Source organism: Spea bombifrons, chromosome 13, assembly GCF_027358695.1.
Source record: "Spea bombifrons isolate aSpeBom1 chromosome 13, aSpeBom1.2.pri, whole genome shotgun sequence".
NCBI lineage: Eukaryota > Metazoa > Chordata > Amphibia > Anura > Pelobatidae > Spea > Spea bombifrons.
The window spans coordinates 18,941,201-18,952,955 of record NC_071099.1 but is presented as its reverse complement, the minus strand read 5'-3'; positions in this window follow the sequence as shown (position 1 = coordinate 18,952,955).

The following is an 11,755-nucleotide window of genomic DNA, read 5'->3' as shown; positions in this document are numbered from 1 at the left end:
CTCTCTAGTTTATCAGGGAGGGTGCCTATAAATTGACTTCAGCATCGGTAATAATTCTATGGAAGGAATATTTAATAATTAAGATTTATTTATTTATTTTTTTGTGAAAAGGGAACAACCCTGCTGGTCAGCCTCACTACATCTTCAAACACATAATAAATAAAAGGGAGATTTATCATGAAGGTCAAACTATATAAACTTAAGTACTCAATGGGGAGGTACCATGGAAAAAAAAGAAAAAAAAAATATTTATCGATGAACATTAAATAAATATATATATATATATATATATATAATATAGTATAGTAAGGTGTGTGTGTGTGTGTGTATATATATATATATATATATATATATATATATATAGTAAGGTAGATTAGCATAGGAGAAAATTATTTCTCCAATTTTTTTAGGCATTGGTGATAATTATGGTATCGCTTGGAGCTCAAATACTGCACTGGGTTCATGCTCTATGGGGGAGCTAATAAAGTCCTGTTCTCTTTCCCTTGTAGGCTCATCAGGTTGAGGGTCTTTCTTGGTGATAAAGACTAAGCTGTTTGAGGTCTGAGGACACCGAGAAGGAAAACATAAAAAAAAACTAAAAGTGAGGATTTTATATATATATATATAAAACTCAGCCTTCTCCAAGCATTTTGTCATCCTCTGAGTCTGTGTGTATGTGATGTCACCGGCCTCCCATGGACTAAGGTTTAGGGTAGAGGGGTTCTCTATCCAAGTCGGTTATTGGGATATGGGATTCCGTGAAGGACAGCGATGCCCCTCATGTGTTTGCTACAGGAACCGGGTTGCTGTCCTGCCATGATCATGATTGCTGTTGTGTTGATCAGGCCCTAAAAGTGTCTTAATGGAGTGACTGACTGTACACTTTTTAGTGATTGAGACACTAAGAGTTAACAAATAAAGCTGCTTTTCAGTAACTGGGGCTATTTAAGGATCTCAGATGAGTGATAATGCCTCAGAGCTACACCACATACTATAAAGCTATGAATGACTTTACCCGGTGTGCTTTGTGAGTATCTTATATACATTTGGACATCTGCCAGCTACACAAAGACGGAGGAGGAAATAGAGTATGATCCTTGCTGAAAACAAAACACACTTATGTATCTTAAAGAGGAGTTGCCACCATCACGGCTTTTAGCATAACTCAATTAATTAATTAAAACGATGTGCACCTTGACAACAAAAGTTCATCATTAGATAAGTGAGGATTATCTAAATTCCTGGAGCAAAGTTATCGCGCAACCCTCACAAAAATCATTTATTTAACAGAGGCCGTAGACCTTGTAGATCCTAAAAAAGGGAAATGGAGATCCTTTTTGTTTTTGGTGATTTCCGTATAGAACCTCCTGCTTCTTTGATGTGTGATCGATATGGGATGGTGTTGGTTTGTATGGAGCCCTCGAAAGATGCAGAATGGATTTCATAAATAAAACTGAGCAAACCGTACTAGTAGGAACCGCGTGCATTAGAACCGGTGTGGCTGTACTTCAGCTGCCACCACACTTATCGGAACAAGCGGTGCCAGTAGGAGCAGCACGCATCATAACCAAGTTAGCTGTACGTTAGTAAGTGAGTTATAGACACATCTATGACTGTGTACCTCTAGGTCCTCTTAAAATTAGTGTACATCAACAGGACCAGATCCTAACATAAGCGCGTAGCCTCATCTAACCAGCCACGACCCCACCGTAACGCACCATACCAATGATATGTTACAAATCAGAAGCAATACAGTATAATGCTAATTCATATAAAATATTACGCTGGGCGTCCCGGATAGAATCATTTACTATTTTTTATATGATGTGATATGTATCGTAACCAAATCCGGTTTCTACAAGAAAGCCATCTTCTGCTGGTAGGACGCCTATGGAGAGGTTTGTTTCGGGCACCGCATGGTCACCGGACACTTGTCTGACTATTACTTTCTTCCTGTGGTTTTGAACGACTAGAAGCCTGCTGTGATTCGCTGTCTGCTGTGATAGGCGAGGTGGATCTGGATCGTAACCTCAAATGACCAAAATAAACCAAACCTCAGTGCAGTTGTAAGTTGTTCAGAGACCTCTAAGTGCTATCTGCTGGATATCTTCTCTAGAGTAATTCATTCCAACAGACTCATTATTTGTTAATGACATATCTACCGGTACCATTCTGGTTTTATGGGAGCTATGCAAAGTTTGAAAAGGGGTTTTATCACCATAGCAACCAATGGAATGTTTCTGCAAACTGACTATTCCATCGATTGAACTGAATGTACAATTTGGAAATTCGGTGAAAATGTAATTTAATGTTAAGGTCTAGATACGATCGCTGAAAGTCAAGCGTCTCCCAACTTACCAAATGAAAAACCACCCTCTAGGGTTCAGATCTGTTCGGTATTTCTCAATTGTCACTTCATCTATCGTCCCATGTCGCAGTCCCATCACCATTTCTTTCACGCTTTGTCCCCCCTGTACCACAATCTCTTTACCCTATGTGTCGGTTTGTCTCGGTTGAATTGAGTTTTTCGTTCCCCATGTACTCGATGTCATAAGAATAGAGTAACATTGACAGTAATAATACCCGATCGCCCCGCTGGTAGGTACGTGCACACTGGTTGTGTTAGACACCAGCTCTCATGTCCTTTTCTTGGTTGTGTGTGTTCCTAGATTTGTGCGTATTCTAGGGTGTGTACTTGTGACTCACACAACGTGTGTCTCCTACATCAATCAAGCTTTATATTGTGTGACAGGCAGCTTATTACACTGCACAATGCGCTGGGATCCTGAATGACAGGTCCTGAGGTACAAACTCCGGCGGCGGACTATGTTGATGTTTTATCAATAAATTATTAAGGATCACAACTTCTCTCTAAGGGAGCAGGTAGTTCTGTGACTTCTTTCTTCTAAAACCTACATTCTTCATTGGGTACTTTTTCACAAGTTCCCAATTTTTGCCCACTGAACGCTCTGTACACTCCTCATGCGTAGCTGCCACCACTCCCAATAAACTGGCATGGACCGCCAACAGCTGGGACGTAGATAGTATTTTCAGGACTGTCCTGGCAAATTCAGGACTGTTAGGACCTCTGGATACTGGTATTGTAAAGTATTGTAAAGTAATTTACAGTTAAACAATGCGGCAAGTGAATCTCTGATGGGATTCCATGCGTTCGTCAGGCTTACGTTGGAGCGGGTGTGCAGCGGAGTGCTCGGGGTGTAGGGGACCTCACACAGATATTACTCATCGGGATTACAAATTAACTGCAGCTTCGTTTGTAATTTGCCTTTAGCAATGTCCCCATTTAGCAACGGTACAAATTGTTCATGACAGTTTGGCAGGAGTAACACAAAATCACGTGAGCGTATGGGGGGGGGGTGTTCCTGGGTCCGGTCAGAAAACTTCTAGATCTTTGTAAAAGTTGTTCATAATGGGAGAGAAGGAATTTTAGTTGACATAAAACACAATGCGTACTCTATACTTTGTAACGTATATTAATTAATGTAACCCCTCCCTATAAAACAACTCATTACTTCGTATGACCTCACCCTCGATTGCTTCTTTCTCTTAGTGCAACATCTATTATTATAACGAATATTTCTCAATTTTTATATACTTTCCTATACTTTTGCTTTTATTCTATTCCCCCTGTCACATTCCATTGCTCCATAGAGTTGCTCTGTAGTTTATCGGGGAGGGTGCGTATAAATTGACTTTAGCATCAATAATAATTCTATGGAAGGAATATTACCATCTATCCCCTCTCCCCCCTTCTCACTATCTACCCCCTCTCCCTACCTTTTCACCATCTACCCCCTCTCCCCCTTCTCACTATCTCATTTTCTAATGGATACCAGATAATGCATTCACCTATGTGGATGCTGTTAAATGCACAGGAGCCCAATGCATGCATTCAAAACCAGAATACAGTCTTGGGTACTAGACTTTTTCTAATGAAATGGAATGCATTAATAACTCATAAAGGCTGCGCTGAAATGATCCAGTCGCGGTGTAAATGCTGCCTAAAGTCCTTATTACTCCAGACACCCAGGCTGCTGTATGTGGAACTGTAAATAAAAAAAAATTAAAGAGGGCCAAATAGTGGCCCAAAATCGTTAAAGCAACTGCTTCAACAAACAAATCACAACATAAAGAATGGCCCTTATTATGATTTTTAGAGCACATCAAATTATTTTCTGACAGATTGTTTTCCCAGTTCAGGTCTTCTCTTCTTGAAGGCATAAAAAATGTAAATTGGTTCAGATGTTTGGAGTGCAGGGTTGTCCGTAACTCACGGGCTAACTGTTCTTTAAGATGATGGCAGGAATTATGAGAAATAAAAGGTCACCCTGGGTCCTCCCTCACCCCAAGCACTGCTAAGTGGGTGGGATCGGGGCAGCAATTATTTATCAATAAATCTGCCAGTAATATAGGTAATTAATTGGGCGTTAACCCCTCCACCTCCAGTGCTCTGTGTGTTATGGGCTGTGTGAGACTCTTATGTAATAAGATATCTATGGTCCAACCAATAAGATTTCATTTATTTCCTAAGATTGAACTGGAACCACAGATGCCAATTCCCATATCTCAGTTGTGCAAACACCGTAAAAGTACTGGTTGTATCGTGATGAGCCCATTCTTCATCTAGAATCACAGATAACATTGTTTTCCGGTGGCAGGGTACCCAGTGGAGTATTCTGGATGGGTCAGAGTAACCAGGGGCAGCTTGTTGAGTGATTTAGGCTCCATGGGGCGCCACTGCTGCCTTGGCCCATTGGGAGATCATCGAGCTCCCTTATAACCGGCTGATATGCACTATGGAGCACTGTCTCTACTTGGCAAAGCCTCCATAGTGAACTTACTCCACTCCACGCTTCCGTAAAATGCAGAGCGGTGGGATCCGCAGTAATATCTTGGTGCTCAGCATAGAAGACGACAGCCGCAGAGACAAGTGGTGGGGTGTAGCTGGTACAGTGCCTTGGGTCAGGCGTAGGGCAGCACCCAGCCAAGATACGTTAGCAAAGGTAATAGGTGGCTCCTTTAACCTGGTATGCCTATAATAAACGTAGGGCTGAGTTTTAACAAGTGCCGACCTGAATGATAAAGTTTTAATGCCGCCAGTTAAAGGATCACCCTGTTTTAAAGTCGATCCAGAGTCGGAGAAGTGCGTAGAAACCGGACAATGTCAACAGGAGGCTAACCCTACAACCTCAGCATTTACTCTGCTGGTTTATTTCAAACTGAAATAACTCCTAACCGTGTCTGCGATACGACGACAACGGTGTAAATAACCTGATTCACACGGCCAGCAAAAAGCGTGAATATTAAAAAAGTGCAGATATAACAAAAGTTTCTCATAAACTTGATACAAAAAACTACTGTCGTCTCAGTGTAAACAAACAAACAATACAAAAATAAATCCACAAAGTCCTGGGCTTTTAGTGACTGAATCGAAGGCTTTATTGCAAAAGTTTCATCTGTAAGTCGGTGCTGAGTTGGTTGGCGTTGCTCCGCATTTGATTTTGTGCCACCAGATTATTGACTCAGAAAACACCTACATCTTCATGTTACCAACATACAGAGGTAAACAGAAACCTTTAGCTTCAAATATACTTTTATTTTTTATTAATTTTACTTGTATTGGATACAAATCTTTTCTTTTCACTTACGCAAAAACGCAAACGGCAACCGAGTAGCTTTTTTATATCTTCATATCCAACGTTTTAAAATCCTACTCCAGATTTTTGTTGAGGGCCCCTTTCCGGAATTGACGTGATGGACCATGACATGGAGAAGGCCTGGACCTTAGGTTCACTCTGAGTCTAGAAATTTGTGTTTCAGCAGTATATATATATATATTGAGGTAGATTTCGTTTTTATGGTTCTATGAATTGTCAGGAAAATATATATCTCATCATCCATAAAAAAGAGAACTAAAGCCATTTTGTTCACTAATAAATAATAGTGCAAAATATATGAAATAATTAGCACCACCACAAAGTATTGACAATGACACCTAAATGTTAACCGCTGTTGAGTTGGCCTCCAGTGAGTTCACATACTACCCTATAAGTGAGTTAACTGGAACATATACCGGTTATCTTGTTTATGCTTAATCTAAAAAGGTTATCTTTACAGATTGTCCCCTTAACCAGTGTAAAGAACCCCCCCCCCCGTTGTCCTGTAGCGGTACGGAGTTAATCCAGATCTGGTCAGCCTCTCTGATCGCATTGAAACAAGTAGAATCACCATGCTGGCGGTTTCTGTTCATAGAGCGTGTAATTAGGTGACTGATCTGTATTTCTCCGCTGTGTGTGGTCTGATTTCAGTTTTCTACCCAGAGAAAACAAGAGAACTGATTTTATATCAAGTGGTCTGACTCCCAGACAAAAAAAAACTAATGTCGTTAATATTTTACCTACTTCACAGTTAGAGGTGGAACTCGCCAAACATTTTAACCCCTTAAGGACAATGGCCGGTCCCTAAACCCATTGAAAACAATGCATTTTGAGCCCGTACATGTACGGGCTTTGTCATTAAGGGGTTATTAAGCTAAGCATCCTATCCGCAAACCCAAAACACACCGTAACCCTGCAGCCAGGGCCCGCTCTCTCGGGTGTATTGGTTTGGGAATTGGCAACGCATTATTAATGCCCTTCCACAGGTAGATTCCTGCATGAAGAGTTGAGTTAGCTCGGTACAAATCATAATTTAATCAGCATTAACTATACTTTAGCTCCATCTGCCCCAGCTATTCCAGCATTAAAACTCACTTGAGTTCAAATGTTACATCTCACCTACAAATCCCGTCTCTGGCAAGAATGGAGTTTGTGTTCACTGTTCTTCCCAGAGTCCAATAAAGACCCAAAGGGACGTTGTAACTGTTACCGCTGTATGAGGCTGTATGTATACAACGTAACATATTAGTCATGGTAATGTTTTATCATAATATCATAAATGTAGAGGACTGCAGGCTCGCGGCAAACAGAATATACAGTAAATTACCATTTATTGTGAATCAGCTGCTAATCCGTGCACTGTACAATTCTTTATTGAGAATGTTACTCTACATATTTTATTACCTGATGCATGTCTCTTTCCCCTGTTTTGACATAGTGGAAACACCTCTAAATTTGTCTCGTTAGACCCCTGGAAGTCCTGCGCTGATGATCTTAATAAGAGTTCTATGAGGGTCTTTCCATAAAGGTACTGCAATCAGCAATTCAAACCTGTAGAGACCTGCTTGCTCCTCACTCTGTGGTCAGTTGCAGTGAGGATCAAAATAAAACATAGTTTCTCCCTCTTTATAAAATAAATAAAAGTAAAATGAAAAAATAACTAGGCCACCATAAGTGGTACAATCTGTTGATAAGAGAGATCCTTGATGTCTATAAAGACCCCAAAGGGATCTCCTGTTAATAAAATAAAATAATAAAAAAATCAAACATTTTAAAATGTAAAAATAGTCCAAGCACATCCCCCCCAGTACAAAAATACATAAAAATGTTTCCCTACCCTCCAACCCAAACGCTCAAAAGTATAAAAGAAACTGTCTGTGTATTTTTCTCCTCCTCTTTTTTTTTTTTTTATATATAAACTATACATACAGAGCACGGAACTTTTTTTTATCTTGTACAAATTACTCTTAAATTGTGAGTATTATACATATAAAATGTATTAACATGTAGTATTAATGGCAAAAAAGCTTAGGAGGGAACCCCCCATTCGTGCAGGGGTTAATCAGATCCATAAATAGAGGTCAAAAAACCGAGTTGTTTCTTTTTGGCCATGGGAAATATTTGGAAGGCAAGCAAGGAGAAAGCACCACCCTGCAGTATGTAGGATGTATAAACTCACAAAAAGAAACAAATATTTGGTTATCCACCCTGCACACTGCAGGGCAGCACTATAGGCGTGGGTACACGTGAAATGTATATATGCCAAGGAAGGAAGCCTGATGTCACCATGGGTGTCCACTGAGAGTTTTTCAGGAGGGGGCAAAATACCAGCCATGCCCAAGAAGGAGATAGGATAAGGTGGGCATGCGCGGCAATGCAGTGTGTCGGTGCAGCCATGTCACATCATGTCACACCTAGGCACACGCCGCTGGTCTGATATTCAACTGAATTCCGAGGTTCTGCCGCCAGCCGGACTGTTTATTAAATCAAACTGGAGACAGGAGAGCTTGGAATAGATTTGTCCAGAACCACCCTGCTTGGTAGGATAGACAAATAAATCATTCAAAATGCCCCTGTCTTTTTTCGATTGATGGGCAAAATTTAAGTCACACAATTACCCCCTCTTCCTCTTCCAGGTGGACGAGCATGGTCGTCACCCTTGTCTGTGCCTATATTTTTTTTCACATATGTTTATTTGTCACATATGTTTATTTGTCACGTATGTTTATTTGTCACATATGTTTATTTGTCACATATGTTTATTTGTCACGTATGTTTATTTGTCACATATGTTTATTTGTCACATATGTTTATTTGTCACATATGTTTATTTGTCACGCATATACACATGAAAACTAGAACCCACTTTTGTGAGTAAGATGCCTTGAAGTTTCCTGGGTTGGTTTCCTACAGTCTGCCCGGCGCTTCCTGCGCTAATGTGCATCTCGCAGGTAATCCCCAAATCCCTCTTCCTTTCTTGTGTGTTTTGTGCTGTCTGCCGGGCGACACACCCCTTCTTTAATGAGTTAAACATCACAGGATAAAGCTCAGCCAACTGCTGCAGCTTTTCCCGCATCAAAGGGTTAAAGTCATCACGGAGGTGAGGTGGGGGAGGAGCTCAGCTGGGGAGAAGATGCAGAGGTGCAGCAAGAAAGTTTAGGTGTGAGACAAGCAGTGACTTGGTGCGTGGCGAGAGCTCCTGGGAGATCCAGCACCGCAGACTTCAAAAACTCCCAGGCGACAAAGATCTCTCTACTTGACTCAAATGACGTTCCCCAACCTGGCCGTAAAATAAGACTACCAAACGGACTGACGTCTGGAAGGTCCAAACTACTGGTTCCAAGAGGTCTTCTGACATCTGCACTGAGGTCCTTGGACTTTTGGTGACATCAAAGAATCTGCTGATGCCCCTGGTTGTCAATTTCAAGATATCAACAGCCATCAAAAGCCGCTCAGAGGATCCAGATCTGCAAAAAAAAGGGAATTGTATCAGAACGTCCCTTGTGATGAATTAAATAACATAACTCGAGAGCACAAGACTCTATAACTAAGGTGGGCACCTGTTTTGATTTCAAGCATCTTCAGACATCTCACCCTTGGAGGTCACCAAATTGCAGGAGTCTTGAAGGGAGATGTTCTTAGAACGTTCCTCAGTTGGTAAGAATTGGAGATCGCGAGACGCGAAAGGTTTTTAATCGCCTGACGTCCCCGGGAAGCAAGCTTGATCTTTTGACTGCCGTTGAGATTGTCCAGGTAGGTTGGCCATGTAGATGTGCTCAAGCCTCTGCTTTATTTATTGGAAGATGCGAGGGAATTCTTTGATATTCTAGCGTTAATAATATTGTATGATTTCCATTACATCTCAAACACTGCATGAGAACCAGAATTTCATAGCCAGACAGGCCTGAAATCAGGAGATGATCCCTCAAAGAAGAAAGCGGACTATGAACCAAAGTGATGCAGCGACCTGAGGCTTTTGTTTGCTCAATAGTTACATTTTGTTTTAAAACCTTTCTAGAACCTGACATCTGCGCATAAAACAATGCCAACATTGGACAAAGGGGTCCGTTAGGATGTAGCATTTAATTAGTACCATAATCTTTATACCGTATATATTCTTTAGATGTAAAATAAATGAGTATTGCATTATAAAATACTAGCACACACACACGTATACTTTGTGTGTGTGTATGTGTATGTGTATATGTGTGTGTATATATTTATATATATATATACACACACTACTGTTCAAAAGTTTGAGGTCACTTACAGATCTCCTTGTTTTTAAAAGAAGGGCAAATTGCTGTCAAAATATGGTTGTAAATGACTACTGTAGCTGAAAACGGATGCTCTATAGAGGACAATCTTCATAGGAGCACAGAGGCCCTTTATCACTCCCATCACTCCCATCACTCCCATCACTCCTGTGTTCAAATGTCAGCTAATCCAAGTGTAAAAGACTAATTGATCATAAGAAAAGCCTTTTGTAATTACGCTACAGCTAGAAATTTCCTTGTTTTCCATTCCATTACAAGTAACCCCAAACTTTTGAAAAATAGTGTGTATATATATATTATACACACACACACACACACCGGTATATACTCTAAGCATCACTACACAGGTTTTAAGATTTGACGTACTTACACCTGGTTCTATTCACATATTACATAGAGAGATACATGGTGTGATATTGTTGTCTGTCTCCAGCAATTACATACCGTGGGATGAGAGATGTCTATTTTCAATTCACCTCACACAGAGGTGTTGCCGACCGATGTGTGTGTGTATATATATATATATATATATAATATATAATGTTTATATATATATATATATAATGTATATGTGTGTATATATAATATATAATAAATTATATATGTATATAATATATTATATATGTATATATATATATGAGAGAGAGATATCTGAAGCAGACATTTATAGGCCTCGTTAATACGCTGAGTGATAAAGCCGTCCCTCGGCGCTCTGCTTCAGCTGATCTAATGAGTGAAGAGCCGCCATCGTTCCTTCACAGGGCATTCTTTATTTTAAAGAGAGCCGCGCAGCCTTTTTTTTTGCAAAAAAACTGCCCATGACAGGGTTTGAAGTTCTTTAAATCATTGCTAAGTATTAGAATTTGTGCGGCGGTCTGACGGCTGACGGCGCGGCTTTAGCTGAGGGCTTCTTTCAGACAAAAGTTGTCTTGTTTTAAAGATGCAAAGTACAATTTCTATACTATATTTTTATCAGCAAGAAACATACTTATAATAACCGGGTGCTATTTATAAAGAACATTCATCATAAAAGTTCATAATTTGTGTCAATCCCTGCCTTATAGTTGGCAGGTAGCCCTAGAAACAAAGGGTTAAGAAGATGAATATGAATATTTTTCCCCCCATAAAGGGTAACGCATGCAAACGTCGTAGATACCGATATATTAGGGTCGTCCTAATCTGAGGTAGGGCAGCCATGACGGTTTGAGTGCCATCTGGACACTAAGGATCAGGCTTCTATAAGCGTTGAGTCCACATGTTGTGGCTCGGCTTCTGTAAAGGCTTTATTTCAGTCATTTTCCATGACTAGATCCCTCCCTCTCTCATGAAGGGGAGGTCACTCACTCCAAAGTGAGTGGCCGGTAAGAACGCTCTAAAGAATCGCATTTGTGCGTCAGGAAGGAGTTCTGGAAAGGACCGTCTCTCAGGACCGCACAGGTAACTTTCCTTAACACAGATGGGTCTTTCAGAGAGGGACATCTTTGTCTTGTGTCATCTATAGCTATGTCTATGCTCATAAGGGGACCTCAAAAAATGCTACCTGGAGGAACGATACCGAGTAACTGTCCGTTCAGGGGGTTTATTAACTAAAGCAGGAGTTAGCAGGACAGTTGCGATATTAGCTCACCAACTTCATTGGTCTTTGGGAACAGCCAACCTCGACCAGCTTCTCCTACCAGAACGTGCTTAGCCGGTCCTGCATAACGCGAAGTTCCAACAGCGAGGCACCAAGAAACCTCCCTGATCTGACTACGCGTCACCCAGGGCTAAAGCAGACCTTCTGGAAGAGAAGTTGTTGGC